This window comes from Diceros bicornis, chromosome 8 (assembly GCF_020826845.1).
Source record: "Diceros bicornis minor isolate mBicDic1 chromosome 8, mDicBic1.mat.cur, whole genome shotgun sequence".
Lineage (NCBI taxonomy): Eukaryota > Metazoa > Chordata > Mammalia > Perissodactyla > Rhinocerotidae > Diceros > Diceros bicornis.
In genome coordinates, this window is record NC_080747.1 from 38471541 (window position 1) to 38490263 (window position 18723).

Consider the following 18723-nt stretch of genomic DNA (forward strand, 5'->3'; position numbering starts at 1 on the left):
GTGACTTGTATTATCACCTTTATATCAATATCATAAATCAATGTCTATCTCCCAAATTTGTCTCCAACCTGTAGACCCATATATCCAGCAGAAGATCATTCAGATGTACTAGAGGCATACCAAACTTTTAATTTATTCATTCATTGTTCCACCTATTTATTCATTCATTTACTCAACAAATATTTATTGAGTGCCTGTTTATATGTCAGGCAATGTTCTTGGCTGTGGTGATACAACAATGGGGGAAAAGCCCCAAGTTCCTACTTTTATGGAACTTACATTCTTGCTCATGTACAAAGTCCAATTTATGTACAAATTCATTCACATTCAATGAACCCAATATATTTATCCAAATAAATACATCCCTCCTACTGTATTCTAGATCTTAAGGATTAACACACTATCCAGCTAGCTTTTCAAGGCACAAAACTTCAGCTATTCTTGCTCTCTTCTGCCTTGTTCTTTTCCACTCGACTTCCTCAGTACTTTTCCAGCCTGTCTCTTCTCCTCCACAGCCATTGTAAAGGCATTCAACATTTCTCACTTGCCTACTGCTCAGGCTGTTAACATTCTCAGACTTAACATCCTTATGAACCATCTTTCTCTCCACTAAAATAATATTTATGCATTATAAATCTGATATTACTTCCTTGCTTACATTCTTTCAGTTAGCACTCTATTGTTTTCAGGAAAAAAAAAACCCACTTATATGGCATAACATTCTACACGATCTGGGCCTTGCCTCCCAGTCCAGCGTCATCTCGCTTTTATTCCCAAACCCTCCTCTTAACTATCCCCGGTACCCTACTGTAGCATATGCTATCAGTGACTGGTCCATATTCATTTGGTTTACACAGGAGGTTACTCAAGACAGGCTGATTGCTTACTGCCTTTGTCTGCCTAAGGGGTGCTCTGTCTACAAGAGCTTGACTGGAGTGGGGAAGAGGCTTTGACCAGAAGTGCAAGAAAGTTAATACCCCCTGAGTAAGCCTAATCAACAAGAGTCACAAGTTGGTAAGTAAGTACTCCAACTTCTTTGCCACCCAGTGAGACAGATCTGAGGCATGTTCCACACATACCCTGGGAGAGGCTCTAGTATGATGAGCACACAGTGGTAAATCTGCTCATTAATGATACTTTATTGGATTTTCTTCTTTTCCATCTCACTTCCTTCACTGTTTGGGATCATCTCAAAAATAAATTGCTTGCACACAAATCCTTGCAACAGAGTATGTTTTTGGGGAAAGCCAATGAAAACACCTGGATTCTGCCAGGATATCTTCATTTAGTTCTACAAGTATGAGCTGTATTGTCCTGCTTCTGGGTCTCTGTACATTCTCTTCTCATTGCCTTCTTTCCTCCATCTTCTTTGCCTTTTTATGTTTTCTAAGATAGTACTTAGCCATTGCTTCCTCTGAGAAGTTTAACCTGACACCCCCACCACCCTCATCAGAATCCCCCACCACAGAAACTCTAATCTGGACTATTATGTCTTCACATAGCATCCTTTGCTTTTTCCTAGCCTAGCACGTAGCACGCTGTGTGCATGCCCCTCCTGACTGTGAGTGTCTTTAGGGCTGCAATAGTGTCTCATGGTTTTCTTTTCCCCCCTGACTAGCACGGTACCGAGCACTAAGAAGTATTCAAAAAAATAAGTCGAATGAATAAATAATAAATGAGGAGGAAACTGTATTGAAATAAATCAACAACAAAATCATTCCCTCCTGTGCAATCAAAACAGCAAAAATGAGTTTCACACAATGTGTCTCAGGAGATAAGTAGCTGCCAAAGCTATATAGCCAAAAGCAGTGCATTTAAACCCACTTGAAAACCAGATAACAGTCATTTATTCTATCCAGATGATACTTCCTGGGCCACTACAGTAGTTAATGGGCTGTTTAATGAGTCAATCCTGAAATATTAATTGATAACCAGAATTAAATGCTTTTCCTCTCCCATTTCATACATCTGCCTATTGAAGAGTATGACCGAATGATTGCTACAGAGCAGAAGAGAGTCAACTCCTGGATCAATCTCCACCTTCCTCTTTCCCTCTGCTGCTACACAAGAAAAGCATGAGCACCAACCTGCCCCTCCAGGAGCAAAGTGATGAGAAATGTGAGCCTCTCCTTCTTCAAACTGCTTGGAACACGTAGCCAGTGCCCGAAATAGCTTGTATAACAAGGACTGGATTTTGCCTCTCAATCACAGTTCTAAAGCTATCAGTTATTGAAAAGCTGATTTTCTAAGCATACACTGGAACAGCTTTTCTGTACAGCTGCAATGCTATTTAAATCTTTCATGAATATATCCATAAACCCAAGAAAATTCTAAGCTGAAATATTGTTCTTAGAGAGGACATAGTAAAATAAGACCCTATGGCGGAAAAAAATCTGGGGAGTAAAATATGGTCATTAATTTTGATATTGAAAATACAAAGTCAGGCATATGGCTTTTACTCCTTTGAGCTAGAAGAACACCTATAATCATTATTTGGAAGGTCAGCCTAGAAGGATCTTTTGTGAGACTTTTTGGAGGACAATAGGCTTTTGACTCACAGTCATTCTTTAATAGGCCTCAAAAATGTGGATAAAGGCTCCACCTTCTACTGTGATGAGGTTGGAAGTGGATGTAGAATAAGCTAAAGTCAATGCTTTGGAGACACTAAACAGATCAATGAGAGGCAAGATCATCCTTGGAAACAGCTGACTATTGAACCTAAGTTTGTGCTCTTCAGTAAATCTGAAGTCCTTGCCTCCAGCATTAGTGTGGAAGGATTCCCAGTAGCCCACTGGTGATCTTGGCAACTCTGATGTCATGCTTTAATCTCACGTAACCAGCCATATCATTGTCCTGCTGTGATCAGCTGTCCCTTTGCTACTGTTCAGGCTGTCTTTGTAGCATTTTATAACATTGATACTTTGAATCTCATCAAAGTGGAAACTTTTAGATTCCAGCCAGCTATATTGCAATCTGAGTTTCCTTCATTTAAGACATTCAATTTCATGAAATTATCTACCAAATGAAATTATATCGAGCATGAGTCACTATTATAAATATTTTGCAGCCATTCACTTGGAGGCTGTTGATGAAATCAAGCTGACTATACCTAAGAAAGTTCACTGAAATCACTGACCAAAGAAAAGCCATGATGAGAATTATTCGGAGCCCCACCAAGTATTGTGTGGCCCTGTGGCTCATTTCCGCTCCCAGCATAATAGCTCCCAATATAACAGGCTCTCCTGCTTGGGGCTAAATTAATACTTGCTAAATTATTGATTCACTTCAAGTGAAGAAATATCACAAGATCCCATGGATGTGACAGGATGATTGTAAGACGTAAGGCAAGGAGTCTACACAGCCTCAACACCTAGCACAATGCCTAGCACAAATTAGACACTCAACAAATATTTGTTGAATGAATAGATAAATAAATGTGTATAAGCTGAGATCCTGGTATTTACGAAAGACTTACTAAACACCGGGGCCTTGAAAGTTCCACACAAGTGTCTTGAGTCATCATCTGACCACGAAGCGTGAATAAAAAGCTCAGGAGGGCCAAAGACAATTTGGATCTAATCCATATTCTAAAGCATTGTGGAATTAATAAATGAAAATTTAATGCCATTTTGAGTTCTAGTTATGCTGTGGAAGCCTGCTGGTCCCTTGGTTTTTAAAATACTTTGCCAGCATACTAAAATCAGAACTCTTTTTCTCATGTTGTTCTTTCCTTTGTTTCCATAGGAAACAGTGACTTCCAGGCATCCAAGATGACACAACATAGATTGCCAAATTGCATGCCACCCTGCAGTTGCCAAGGAGATAATGTATGTCATTCCCACAAATAACATGTTGCTCATGCCTTCATTTCCTTTATCTAGCTTTTTAAGATATTCTTCGCCTGAACTGAATTCAGATAATGTTCACTGTGAACTGATGGAAACATTCTTTTTTTAAAAATGTGTTTACCCCATTCCCCCAAGGCACTTGATCGCATCACACATGCCGTCTGTGGAAGGTCTGAGCGTATTTTATGCCGATTTTGGAACTAGTGATTCAGCAGTTTTCACCGAAAAAAAAAATGCATCCTGAATTCTGTCTGCTTGCATTCTAAGTAAAGGTCCAATTAAATCCACACCTGGCACTAGCATATTCCAGCGTAAAATGGCCTACCATGAAAGCAGCTGCACTCAGTTGAATTTACATGGGAAAAAAGGGAAGGGAAGGAGTAAGCAAGCAAAGGAGGGAAAGATGAAAAATGGATGAACAGATGGAAGGAAGGAAGGGAGGGAAGAAGAGAGAGAGGAAGGTAAGGAAACACATTTATTGAGCACCTACAGTCTTCTAGATTAAACGCCTGTAAGATGAACAAACAGAATTAAAGATCTTGGCTGACATCATCCCACTAGCAAGAGGCAGAGTCAGTATTTGAACTTAAGTATGTCTGACTTAAAAGCGTTTGTTTTCCCATTATCTAGTGCTGCATAAAAAATCATCCCAAATGATTGTAGCTTTAAGCAACAGCAATCTTTTTAACATTATCTTTCATGGGTGTGGAGGTTGACTGGACTCAGCCAGGCAGTTCTCACTCAGCATCTCTCATGTGGTTTCACTCAGAGTGGCGGGGACTGGAGTCACCTTGAAGGCACCCTCACTCACATGCCTGGCAATTGACACTGGTGCTCTCAGCCGGAATACCCCACCTGTGGTCTCTCTGCGTGGCCTGGGGTTCCTTACAGCATGATGGCTGGGTCCAAGTAAGGGGTCTCAAAAGACCCAGCCTCAAACTCATATAGCATCACTTCTACGGTGGTCACAAAACCCACCCAGATTCCGGGTGAGGGAGCATAGACTCCACCTCACGCTGTAAGAAATGCAGATGGGATGGACGGTGGGGGAGGGGTCTTATTGCAGCCATCTTGAAAAATGCTTTCTGTCACAATATATTTTTTGCAATATCCAGTAATGCCTCAAGCAGCCTGAGATCTAAGCATCAGAGGCTCTCTTTATCTGTGGTGGAATAATTAGGGAGGGAACAGTTAAAATGATCAGTCTAAAAAGAGAATTGGAACAACTTTTAATGTAAGCTTGATGAATTGTGAAAAAAACTGAACACTGAAATTAAACTTTGGAATGAGTTTCTGATTAAATTTTGTGTGTGTTTAACAGAATCCCTTTTTACTCATTCATTCTTAATTTTCAAAGCTTTCAGGTGTCATAAAAACTAACCTTGCACTCAAACTACATTGCTGTATATTCATATATAAGTTAGCACTATATAATATTACCAAAAAGTGCTTTTACCTAATTTAGCTTTTTAGTTCTTTTGGTACCTGGATAAATGGGAGTTTCCTATGTGAGTTACAGGTATACTTGCTGAGCATGGGGCATGCATATGTGGAAATAGAAGCACCAAATGAATGGCTGTTAGAAGGGGGTAACATAGGCCATTTGGAGCTATGTTCTTGTCATCTTAATCTATCACTTACCGTCAATATATCAGGAGGCTTCTGGCTACTGTCTTTATTTTCTCAGTACTCTTTAAAATTGTTCTAATAGTTAATCTAGCTAGGCCAAGACCATGAACACACCTAGCTGATCTACAACTGCCATAAGACCTCCGTTGAACATCCATTGTACTTTAACCATTAAAATTATCACATTTGTTTATCCTCTGGAAATCTATCAATCTATTATCATAAATAAAGAGAATCTCAGCCAGAAAATAGGATATTAATGACACGAAGAAAGAACACCAAGGAGTAAACACAATAATCAAATTGTGGAGAGCATTCAAACTGAGGAAAAACATGGTGAGCTAGTGAAAAAGCACAACAAATCCCATCTCATTGCTTGCATTGCTGAGACTGTATGATGCTGCTCACTCTACTGTGCTGGCAGATTGGTCTGGAATAAACATATATAATGTTCATATTTACTATCACTATTTCTGAGATGAACAGCTCTATAATGAATCAGGCTATACTACGCAGTGCTAAATTAGGTCTATCAAGCAGAGTATCATAATCCCAAGAACAGCAGTGTTCTATCCAGAATGCGACAACTGGATTTGTACCTCTTTCCTCCCAACACAAGTCCAGCATCTCTTCTCTTTCAGGCCAACGCATGTGATGAAACCTTAGGACATCCTCAATTAGGGCTTCACACACGCACAAAAAAAACCCTAAAAATTGAAGTGCTCAGGTAACACACACGGCAGGTCCCAGCAAGTGAGATGGAAAAAAGGACATCTTATGCAGTATTTCTCTTCTCTCTTTCATACTTCTGATTTCACACTATATGTTTCAGGCTCCAAATATTACATCTTTCTGTATCTTGGTTTTTCTTTTTTTTCCCCCCGTAATGAGGAAGAGAGTGATAACAAAATCCCTGAGAGTAAAGCAACAGAATCTGTCTTACATTGTAGAACACTTGGCCTGTACCTTGCACAAACAGTGCAGCGCCATGAAGACTTAAGACCCTTTTTACTTCTCTTTTCTTCAGTTTTATCTGTCTCAGAACTTAGAAACTTCATAATTCTATGATTTCTAGTACTATGAGTAGCTAGTTGCATTTAATGGCTAAAAAATGACTGGATAGTAATTAGGAAGTTAAGTGTAGCCAATAATTATCTTAAATTGTCTCATGAGATTCTAAAATCCCCTACTGATTGTAATTTTAACTGTTAACCCCATTATAGCAGGCCTATTAGAGTCATATGTATCTGGATTGCTATTTGAAATATTTAAATACTTGGGCAAATTTTTACTGCTAGAAGACTGCTTTTACATTTGTTCTATTGTTAGGGTGACTCTCTAGTCTATTGGTCAAGCCAGCACATTTTAGTCCAGAGCAAATGCTAAACTGGGTAGGCCACGAGGACAACAGGTGTGAACTTGGGCAGTTGGCAAACGAGGAACAAGCCAACCTATTCATTATACATTAATTGACAAAATAATACAAATTTCCAATTTGCTAGGAATTTGAAAATCACATAGAAAAAAATATGTTTCATTCAAAACATAATTTTTAAATCTTTCCCTATTCTATCTCAATGCTTCAATATACTTCTTTAAAGTACTTTTAGTAATGAATTTGATAAAATAAATCTGGCTATGGTACAAGGGGTATAACCCATTGCAAATGTGCACAAATAATGATTTACAGAATTTTGAAAGGTGAGTACAATTCATAAGGAAATACTGTGGGAAAATAAACATAAGAGAAAAATAACCTAAATATTAAAAGCTACTAAAGGAGAGATTCATTTTTTTTAATTAACAAAAAACAAACAGGATTCACCACATAAACTCTCATTCTATTTTTATGAATTGCTCAGGGATACTAATATAACTTTCTGTCAGCAGATCAAGTCCCCATTGACCACAATCTATTTCAGTCCCGAAATGTATTTTTGTTCTGAGGATAATAGGTAACCTCCTTGGTACCATTTTTAGATCAGGCCGTTGGCAAACATTAAGCAGAAAGCATGTTAACATTTTTCAGGATCAGCTAAGGCTTTAGCAAAGTGGGTTTCTTGCTTGCAGAAGCAACAATAGTGAGCTAGGCACAGGGGAGAATGCCTGTGGAAGCTTCCGGGTCTGTACAAGCCTCAACTGCTTCAAGTCAAAATAAAATAAATAAACTAACAAAACAATCCTACTGAGAGCATTAAGATGCCCACAGGGGATGTGCTCCCATCAGCTCCAGGCACAGGGAGTACAGCTCCAAGGTTTTGACATTCTCAGCTCCAGCCTAACTCTTTGTCTTGAAAACAAATAAACAAACTAACGAATACATTAAAAAATGCTAATGACTATAATCACTAGGACAATTTCTTACTAATTACCTATTTGGCTGTCAAAAGGAGGCAACTGATAAAGGAAATTGTAAGTCAGAGCTAGGTCTCATCTTTACTTCAAAAGACCACTTTTGACTTTTTTGTACACCATTTTTTTTGTGTGTGTGTGAGAAAGATCAGCCCTGAGCTAACATCTGCCAATCTTCCTCTTTTTGCTGAGGAAGACTGGCCCTGGGCTAACATCCATGTCCATCTTCCTCCACTTTATATGGGATGCCGCCACAGCATGGCTTGACAAGCGGTGCGTCAGTGCGCGCCTGGGATCCGAACCGGCGAACCCCGGCCGCCACAGCGGAGCACGCGCACTTAACCGCTTGCACCACCAGGCCAGCCCCTGAAGACCATTTTTAACCAGCAAAAATGGTATTTTCATATGGTTCAATCTAATAAAATCTGGCTTTTTTCAAAACAAATCGCAGGCTCATTTCTTCATAAAAGGGGAGGCCAGCGACGGTCAAGTGCCCAGCCCATGCTGTCCACTCATCGCTTCCGTCCGCATTTTTTAAGTGAAGTTATCTACTCTAAGAATTTAACTATCAAGCTACAGTATGCTTGTCCAGCTCTTGCTGACTTTCCAGGGAAGCACCGTTCCAGCTCCACAGAGGCCTCCTTTTCTCCCCTTCCAAGTAGGATGCCCTTATCAGAACTTCAGAATTCAAACTCAGAAAGGTATCAGTTGGATCCCTTTTCACATACAACCAGAGACCATTTCCTTGTGTTCCAGGTATAGCCTGAACAGCAGAGTTGAGCAGGATTCTCACCTTCCATCTAGTAGCCCCTCTATATTAGGAGACAGGGATAACCCAAACCACAAAACTAAAGGCAAGCTAATGAAAGGGCAGGGAGAGTGGTTCCTTTGTATGAGAGAGTTCCAAGAATCTAAGTGGTTTGGGGTCAAGAAAAGAATTATACAGATTTCCTTCAGTAATCCCAAAGCTCTGTGTGGGCCTCATCTAGCACTTCTCTTTCCTCTCGTCATTATTACCAATAATGTTTTGCAGAGATCATGTTGCATTCATTCATTGACTCAGTCAACAAATTGGATGGGCATTTACCGGGTGCCAGGCTCTGTGCTAAACACGAGTCTTAAAGTTCGTATTCTTCAAAATGTTTTCTTTTAATCTGTCCAATAGTCTAATGCCAGATGCTCACAAGTGCTTAGCTAGGGACAATAGTATACTCATTTTGTATATAAAGAGTTGGCTTTCTGCTCTTTGGATACTGAGTCCTGACCACCTCCTGCCAAGTCCTCTGAAAATGTCAATCCTCAAGCACCAAAGATCTGGCCAAAGAGAGGATACAAATATGCTAAATGGTGTGGTTCCTTCTTCCTCCATAACTCCTCCATTTATCCAGTATTTTCATGGTATGATTTTTTACTTTCAAGGGACCCCTTGATGTCCACGTTAAGCTGACGGGACTTAGAAAAGCTTTTCAGGGAGGCAAAACGCTTTTAGTGCTCACAGAGTAACTAAACCCCACTGTCATCCTCACACCCCCATTCCCTTCTCTGAATCCCCTGAAAACAGCCCTTTCTCTGACTATGGAGCCCACGACTATTTTCAAATAGCCAAATAAAAAGCAAGCAAAAGTAAGACAAAAAGTGTGTTTTAGCCAAACTCCGCCCAAAAGAGAAATAGTTTGAGAGAGAAGAAAAATTCACTGGACTATATTGCTGGGGAGTCACGGCACTGGAGAGAATAAAGAAATAGCCATGTTTGTCTTCTATATGAAGATATTAGAATTATAAAAATTGAAGTCAAAGTTCAAGACAGAGGAACTGACAGAGAAAGAATAGGATCCTACAGAATAACTAAGAGAAATGTGAAAATTCAGGATCACTAATAAGGGCAGCAGAAAATACTTTGGGAAAGAATATGATGTATTATTCAAGCAAAGAAGCTAGGAAGGGTAAGAATCTTGAGGGATCTGAAATATTACAAAATATTTAGAAAAAACATATCATGCCATACAATCTGAGTGGAAAGGACCCTCTCCCTAAATTGACCAAAATACAAAATAATCTTCCACCAATTATATTTTTTATGCATAATATTCTCTAATTAAGTGAAATGAAATAAGTAATATCTGAACTGATGATTCTTGAAACTTCTAAATCATTTGAAGCTGAGTGAAAAGCTAGAGATTTAGTGATATATGTTATGTTGTGGGAAATTAGTCCCTCAAAATAGCAAAAGGGAAACTGGCAGCTTAGCCAAATAAACCAGAAGGAATGAATAATCCTACTCAGTAGCTTAGGGAAAAGAACTTACTGGAAAATGTAGCTAAATATTGAGGGAATTTGTTTCAAGCAGCTGTATATTTTTGAAGCTGAATTTTTTTTTTTAACTCTAAAAAGAAGTGCTGGTCCACTCATGTTGCTAACATAGATGAAAAAAGATAACCAAATTAATAAAAATTTGAAACATCATTAAAAGAACTTTTAATAAAATTTCATCTATGGAAATACGTGTGTGCTTCCTTTGTATATTGCTATCCCTGGCAACTGAGCCTGTATCTCAGTTGTATGAGGAATGAAATCAATCATTAAGTATTTCTTAAGCACCTGCTAGGTTCTGAGCAAATTTGTACCAGATATGTTGGAAAAGTAATAGAGTAAATGGAGAAGTAATAAAAATTCCAACAATACAATAATAGCTTATTAATTATATAGCAATTCTAGAATGATCCTTAAGCTATTCCATAAATATCACAAACCAAACTAATGATATTTACAGTAATGAACTGGCTCGTTTCTTTGCTACTGTCCTGCATCTGCTGACCATCAATAAAATACACGTCACCACCAGGCTGAGTTCTCCCATTCGCACCTCCCAAAGTTCAGCACATTTCTTTACAACAGTCCTTGATCCCTACACAATATTTACTCCTCTTGATTATTTGCATCCCTGTACTCTGTCACCTGATATAGGATAAATTCATTTAGGGCCAAAACTATTTCTTGAACTTTTAAAAAGTTTTCCCCCAACCTTTAAAACAGAATTCTTCTGAATGTACGTTTTAAGTAAATATTGTTAATTGAATACATTAATGCATGCAAGATAGGTTATTTCAATCTGAAAATAATAATAATACTTTTGAATGTTTTTAAATGTTTAAAATGTCAAAAAACTGAGAAAATTATAGTTTAGTCTATAGTTTGTTGAAATGACTGTGCTAAATCAATTGGTGATTCTTAGCCTTGACAAAATCCACATATATTTTATGGAAAACCGGAGATTTGGAGAGTGTGACTAATTTTCTATGACTTTGGCTTCTATGTAAACTAAACTACTAGCTAAGGGATAGGGCTTGTTTACAAATGTGGTAGAGTTTCAGGGTATGGCTTACGCTTTCAGCAATGTGAACATTAAGACAACCTTCAGGAAAACTGGGAATGCGGTGGGGAGTGAGTATGTGGCAGTAGGCACAGCAGAGGGTCAACACTGGTGGTAGTAGGTTATAACTGAGGGGCAGCAATCTCTAGTGGTTGTAAACCTAGACTTTGGAGGCAAACTACCTGGGTTCAAGTCTTGGCTCAGTTACTTAGCAGCTGTATGATCTTGGACAAGTCACTTAGGCCTCTTTGTGTCTCAATTTCCTCATCTGTAAAATAGGATGAAGATAGGATAGGATTGCTATGACAATTATGTTAATATATGTAGAATGCTTAAAATACTGTCTGGCACATGGTAACACAGTATCAGTTGATGCTCTTGTTGCTGTTGGAACGGTATGGATTTTTGCTGTATAAGTGCACATAAAATAACCTGAATAATTTGATCTGATTAGGTGAACCCAAAAAGAACCATCCTCCTTCTAATCAGTTTTTACTAATGTAAGCACATATTAAAGAGCATAAAGCAAGCTGGCATTAGTTATAGAGAGTGGATGAGTATGTAGTAACACAGATTTTTAAATTAGAAGGGAATTAGATATAATCTTGCCTAACTTCATCATCTAACAGATAGAGAAATGCAAACCCAAATAGTGGATTGTATGATCAAAACTATACTGGTGAACTGAGGGTAGAGATAAAATCCCTTTATGCCTGGCTGTTTTCTTAACGGTGAGAGGCAGCACCATGTATCTGAAAGTGTCCGACACATTTCACGAAGGCTCATTTTCTTCAACCATAAAATTATATGTATAACAACACAGCAACTCATCTCTGGTCTCATTGTGAAGATTAGAGATAACACATGTAAATGGCACATATACATGGCACATCATAGACACTCAATAAACGATGATGATGATGATGATGGTGACATGCTAACTCCCCACATTCTATGTACTAAATAAATACACTTCACAGCTTCTTCCTTTGCTATGATATTTGTAAACATAGAATACATGAAAATAAATGAACAAATTTACTGTTAATCTATATCTATACCACACACAGATACACCTTACACTATATTATACTAGGTTTATAAGATGCCTCATTTCTTCCTTGAACACTAGCTAATGTATCTAGCCTTCCTAAGGCAGCATTAAAATTATGGCATTTCCCCTTCTGGAGGAAGAAATAGCCTAAATTTTCATTTATGATGCTAATGTTGGCATTTTTTTCCCCTGTGATGTTATTACCAATAATTACCGAAATATGCACAATATTGTTTCAATAAGCTACTAAAATTGATTGTTTCTCCTCCCTTTGTCATTTTGAATGATGTCCCTTGTCACTTTTTGCATTTCAAAGAAATAATGTGAAGTCTCAGCTTAACTCTCTCTGATACAATTTATCATGACCCTCTCTATACTTCTCCTTCACAGCATTTTGTGCATTTATCACTATTTATCTGAAATTAATCGTTGAATGTCTGTCCTCTTCACTACCCTCATATCTATGAAGGGAGTAAGCACAATATGCCCAGAATATTGACACTTAATAGATGTTCCATAAATGTAATAGGTTCCCAGTATGTAATTGGATATATAGATTGGCATTGCAGCAGACAGGTCTAAGGCAGCAGTGAAGATTTGAGCGTGAGTCTGCACTACGATAAGCATGCTTGAATTATTCTAAAGCCAAGACTCAGACCACTTCTATATACTAAATATATTCACTCACAAGATTAATAGCATGTCTCCTTCCCCAGACTAAGTTCCCAGGTTTTGTCTTCTTGGAATCCTCAATGTCTTGCACGGTGACTGGTGCATATTAGTTGCCTGGTAAAACCTAGTTAAATGACTAGATTTGCTCTCATGGATTAGCAACATGACAATTTCTCATGAATCTGCACACGATACATAACAAACCTAACAGATAAAAAAACATGGCTGAAGATGAAACATAATTCATATAGTCTTGACGTTTAAATCATACAGTTTAATAATTGTGCAATTAAACAATTACTCACTGCCTAAAGAGCATTACTAACTACAGCACATTCTGTACTGAAAAAGGTATGGGTTAGAGGAGGTACGATTTATATAAAATTTAAAGAATGTCATTAAACTACTGTCACAAACGCACCTAAATGTCAAGTGAACTGACAGTACTGCTTCATGGCCTTTTTCAAACTGCCAGGGAAAGGGATTTCAAACTAAGTTAAGAAATGAAAGAAATAAGGACAAATGGAAAAATAAAAGGCTTTTTTTGCATTTTAGCTTCAACTATTTAAAGAACATCATTTCTAAGAGAAGTTTGGAGAATGATTGAAATGAAAATCTGAAACTGCCCTAGTTTGTACACCCTGTTGGAAAGGAATGAAGCTTGTATATTACCAACCCCTGGGGAATCCTTGTATTTAACATTGATGTCACTCAGAGTCACTGATATCTGTGTAAATGATACGACCAAAGGACAACAAACTACACTTTCCTCATAATGCATAGCTGCCCTTGTAGATTTATTGAGGCTTTTTGTTTTGTTTTCTTTTATTTTCAAGACATCCTCCTCAGTTCTCTGTTGCTGACCACTCACTAAGTCCAACTGCTGACAAGCACGCCTCAGAATGCTAAGAATAAGTATCTGCTATTCTAGATGCTCACAGCGACCTGGCTCTAGCTCACTACTTAACATCTGCATGATGTTCACATTTACTCTGGTAAGAAAGAATTTTACATAAAAGATAAATGTGTTTTGAAATTGGTGATAAATATATTCGTTTTTAGAGGCAATACATTTCCTATTTTCCTGTTCCTATAGTTGGCTCATTATAATCCATCAACAAACAATTGTAACTATTAAACACTGTGCTATGTGCTGTATGGGAAAATAGAATGAGGCCATAATCAATTTTATCAAGGAGCTTACCATCCAGCTAGATAAATACAGCAATCACATATGAAACAATTTATGCAAAATACTTCAGGATATTATTAATGATAAATTATGTGATGCATACTTTAAATGTTGAAGATCTTAAAGAAATAAAGGATAATAATCATCATCGCTATTATTTACTGGGTACAAAGCACTGTAATGTGTATTTCACATGCATGATGTACTTTAATCCTCGCTATAAGCCTTTCCATTAGGTTCTACTATTGCCCTCAGTTTGTAGATGTGGATCTTTGAGACCACATACTTGAGATCCTTGAGATCAGTCAGAATGAGCCAAATATGGAAAATAAGGCTAGGAGTTTGACTTTGAAGAATGGGTGGTAAAAAGGGAGATTCTCATGAGTGCACTTGAATTATTGAATCCAAGGTGTACCTTGAATTATTTATACATTCTTTTTTGTATCATCTTTTTCTTAAAGACTTTAAGCAGAGCAATATCTGTTTAATTTTACAAATATCCTTGTAAGAATCAATGAACACTTTAAAATTGAAAAGTCCACGAAGAATAGTTACAGTGAACTGGAAACAGACAAAGGAATTAGGTAGATGAGAAAGAAAAGGTAGGCAGTGAAGTATGCACTTGTAGCTTGAAAAAAGAAAGTCATCATTATTGTGGGATAGGGGAAAACGTCCTGCTACGGAAATTTCCACCTAACTAAATTTGAACTAATTAGCTTCTTTATTAAATGTGCTTCATTGCTCTTCCCTATCCTGGTGAATGATGTCACCACCATCCATCTCATCCTCTGTTTCCTTCACTCAACATTTCTAATCAGTCATTAAGGCTTGAGGCTTAAAAGTATAGGGTTTGCTGGCCCAGACCTGCCTCTTACCAGATAGATGACCTTCAGCAGATTACTTGATCCTTAACTATCATTTCCTCATTGGTAAAACATGGATAAAAATGGGACATATTTTATAAATTATTAGAATTAAATTATATATACAACGTGTGTAGAAGTTCTTATTATTAGCACATAAAAAGCAGAGTATTTTGCTATTGTTATTTATTCATAGAAATATGAACAAAAAGACTGCGTTGGGCTGATTATTTTATACATATAATATATATACAATTTAATGTCTATCTTTATAGACACATCATAAATTAAATACTATAAAATAGAGTTTAAGAGAATGAGCTTTGCATTCAGACATAGCTGAATTAATTTAAATATTGAGTTTACCATTTTCTAGCTGTGTTATCTTGAATACATCACTTAACTGCTGCAAGCCTCAGTTTCTTCATCTGTAAAATAGTTATTGTGAGCTTGAAAGTAAGTAATGCATGTAAAGCATATCACATAGTACCTGACACAATTTAAGAGTTTGAGTCATTACATCCTTAGATTTTTTTTTTCACAAGATACAACATGCATACATTTTGACCAAACAAGGACTACAGCCTATATTTTCAAGCGAGTTTTAAAAAAATATGATCTTATTAAAAAATATTCCCTTTTTCTTTTATAATTATTTTCCAAATCATCCTAATAATCCAAACCACTTGCATCAGTGAGAGAGTAGGTACTCTAAGAGGTAGTAAGGGTATGGAAGGATAGAACCACAAAAATGGAGCCCAACTCAAATGTTGGAAGGACAGAGTCAGAGACAGAATCAAGGTAATGCTGAGCAGAAAGAAAACAGTTGCCTTGCCCAAAGATATACTGAAGCTGCCCATAGCTGCTCTTAGATTCTGCCAATCAGCCTTTTCTCCTGGCTTCATAAATATTCCATAAATCATAAGCTTTCCAATTCCCAAAGAATAGAAATGGTCACCATAAACCTCTGCCAGGCCATTAACAGTCCATAGGTCACATATGGTGACAATGAATCAAACCACTAGTGAGCTTACCCAAAGGACTATTGAATTATCAAATGTCATGTAGACTCTGAAGGCAATTCCAAACGAGGACTTTAAACACGTTTTAAACAAAGCAGCATCTTTCAAATAAATAAACAGCCATACAAGTTGAAACATACATTAGAACAAGCAAAATTCAGCTGTCTGGTTAGAATCTCTACTGAAACTCCAAACCTTATAAGATTCTTAGACTATTTCCTTCCAGTAACATGTTTTAAAATTTTGCTCTTAACACACTGTTTCCTCATCTTGATTTCCTTCTCCTTATTTATCTTTTTTTCTCACTCAATTTGCATGTGTTCTCAGCCTTCAAAGTTGAACTTGATACTGAAGCCCTTCAACAACTGATACTCCAAAGCCAGCTGCACTCTGGTAGCAATCTGGAGTCAGGAGGAAGGATGGGCCAACTCATTAATCACTGTCTTTAGAACACAAATCTCTTCAAGGAAACTGCTGTGGAGATCTAAGTTATCACACATACATAGCTACACATTGCAGAGGACATGAAGCATATGATGCATATTTTGACTAGATTTATTATAAAGTCCTTCCTAAGCCTTTAATACTATGACTCTATGCCCTTCACAAACAAATTTCATCTCCTTGATCTTGGTTTTGCCATTTGCACACAGCCTGTGGTTCATGCTGCCAAGAGGAGTCCCTGAATCAGAGTGGACTTAGCCAATTGGATGTGCTCAACCAAGCATTTACCAGTGATGGCAATTGCTATAGTCAAGAGATATGTTTCAAGGAGCACATAGATGATTATTGGTTCTCTTTCCACCTTTGGAAATTCTGCAGAATAATTTTATTCTGATTAAATGGTACTTTCAAGTATTTATAATATTATAATACTAGTGCAAGGAGTCTCATCACTTTGCAAAAATGAAAAGAGAATAACATCAACTCATTATAAATAGAAAAAGTCATACATATAAAATATGTCTCCAAATCCAGAATCTTTGGATTTGAGCAAACCTGGGGTCGGGGGGAGTTAATAGCTACATGAAAGAGTCAATATATTTTATAATTTCAACATTATAAGAAAATAATAAGTTGAAATATGTTGTTTTAAAACTTAACCACTAGTGACATAAAAACATGTTATATGGTATACAAAGTACATGATAAAAGTACAAATAAGGAAAACTTAGTAATAAAGATATATTACAAAATTTAATATTAAGAAAGAATATAAAAAATATTGAAATCAGACCAAATAGAATTCAAGAGAAAAGGCATTATACGAAATCAAAAGAAAAGGTTATTTTATGATTAAATGCATAGACTGATATTGAAAAAGAGCAGTTACGAATCTTTACATGTTGAATATCATAGCATCAAATTTTGTATAAAACAAAAATAGTTAAAATGAAAAACAAATTAACACAATCTCATAATATTAATGGGAGGATTTTTCACATCTTTCTTGATGTGATCTAAAGACCAAGAAGACAAGAAGTGACTCATTAAAAGAGTGAAATAATAATGTTTTAAGTAAAATTAACTTAATAACTAAAAATCAACTCCTTCCAAATTGCTCTGAAACATTTATAAGCTTTTAGCATAACTCAGGGCACAATAAAAATATCAGTAACATTCAAATCTGTGCAGGTAACATTTCTGAATACAACGTGATGCAACTAAAACAGTAGAGCTAAATAAACAAACAAAATCACATTTGGAAATTCTAATATTATCTTCCAGATAACTTCTTAGCTATAGAGAAAAACAGCAACATAATTGCAGAATATTTAGCAAATAATTATTACAATTTCATATATCAAAAGTTATGAATTATGGCCAAAGCTGTATGCAAAAGGAATCTCACTGCAATAAAGGACACTTTATTACTAAACAGGAAACAGTGAAGATAAATTAGTAAGAATTAAGCTCAAGTATCTAGAAAAAGAGTAACAAAATTAATCTGTAGAAAGAGAGTACTAAAATAAATTATGAATCAAAAATTAGAAAACAGTAAAGTAAATAAATAAATAAATCCAAGATGATTTTTTTAAAGGAAGAGCAAATAGTACTTATTTTTATTTATGTTTTTTAAATCATCTGTCTCCCTTTCCTCATCTTACATACTTAAATGTAAACTCCACGGGGCAGGATATTTGTTGGGGGTTTTTGCACACTGTGGATTCCCAGATCATAAATCTGGCACATAGTTGACATTAAAATATGTATTTGTTGAATGAGTGAAAAATGAATGCATGAATGAATATGTAAGGGAAAGAGTTATCACCCACGAGGATAAAGATGATGATTTATATATACTTTGATTGGGGGACACACAGATAACAGGAGTTTTAGGCCACCATTTGTGGGCAACCACAATAAGGCTGTGTATAAGTGACCGCAGACACATGTCTACTGATTCAAGCAAGAGGCAGAGAGAGTGAGCGGAGTATCAGAGGAGGAGGAGGAGGGCAAGGAGGAGAAGAAGAGGAAGGTTTGCTTTCCTGTTTTCACGAAGATCTGTTGTTTTTGTTCAACTGGAGTACAACTGGAGTTGGTGAGAAAAAAGTCACTTAAAAAAATCTTTCTTTAATTGCAAAGTCACAGATGTGCCCAATGTTAATTACAGTAGCTCTTATAAGGCTTTCACATCCTTTTAGATCTGTCCCTTAGGACAAGAATTCTCAATTTTGGATTTACATCAACTACAACTATGAGTCCTCTTATTTATTGGTT

The 18723-nt window shown here is 36.8% G+C and overlaps 1 protein-coding gene across 1 annotated transcript in view; it reads right to left on the reverse strand.

Moving 5' to 3' along the window:
- Window positions 1-18723, reverse strand: part of GABRA4 (gamma-aminobutyric acid type A receptor subunit alpha4) — a 63467-nt gene that overhangs the window by 17073 nt on the left and 27671 nt on the right. The window lies entirely within an intron of this gene.